Below are 860 nucleotides of genomic sequence, written 5' to 3'. Positions count from 1 at the left end.
AAAGAAAATCACATGGGGCATGTGTGCGTGTGCACACAAGATAACAGAATAGAGAAGATATTGCAACATGGCCATCCCCGTAAGGGGTGATTTCTCACTTTCCCTCTGTCTCTCTTTGGCAAGCGCATGCACCTTATTGCAAAAACTTCTAACAAAAAGGGGGGATAGCAGATGGCATGATGATTAAAGGTGCTGGACTTCCACACAGCCTACCACAGTTCGAGTCCCAGATCTGGTAGCTTGCCTTCTCACTTTCCTTCTCTCTGATCAAACTGGAAAATAGTAATAAAGTTATAAAACGTAATTCTCTTTTTTTAAAAATAAAGGGGGGGGAGGGCTTATTTATTTTTGACGGGGACAGATGGGGGTAAGAAAGCAAGCTGTCAGGACTGAGACTCAAACGTTGTCGGCTGTATGGGAGTCCAGTACTCCAACTACCACACCACCTGCTGGCCCCATAACAGGACATTTAAAAAAAAATTTTTTTTGAGAGATTTTTGCTATAAGGTGCGTGCGCTCACCAGAAAGGCAGAGACAGAGAGACAGAAAGCAAGAAATCACCCCCCAGGAAGAATTGGCCACACTGCAATCCCTTCTCCTCCATTCTCCTCTTGGGATCTTGGGCACATATGCACACGCACCCGGCGTGAGTTTAAGTCACCGGGTCTGGGACTCAAACTGGGTTCGACTACATGAGAGTCCAGTGATACAGCCATTACAGCAAGTGCTGGTCCCAATTTTACCCTTTTTTTTTTATAATTATTTTATTTTAACTTTATTATTACTGTTACTTTCCAGTTTGATCATACAGACACAGAGAGAGAGAGGGAAAGTGAGAAAGCAAGCCACCAGATTCAGGA

The sequence above is a fragment of the Tupaia chinensis genome, unplaced genomic scaffold (assembly GCF_000334495.1).
Source record: "Tupaia chinensis unplaced genomic scaffold, TupChi_1.0 Scaffold000502_1, whole genome shotgun sequence".
NCBI classification, from domain to species: domain Eukaryota; kingdom Metazoa; phylum Chordata; class Mammalia; order Scandentia; family Tupaiidae; genus Tupaia; species Tupaia belangeri.
This window is presented reverse-complemented; position numbering follows the sequence as displayed.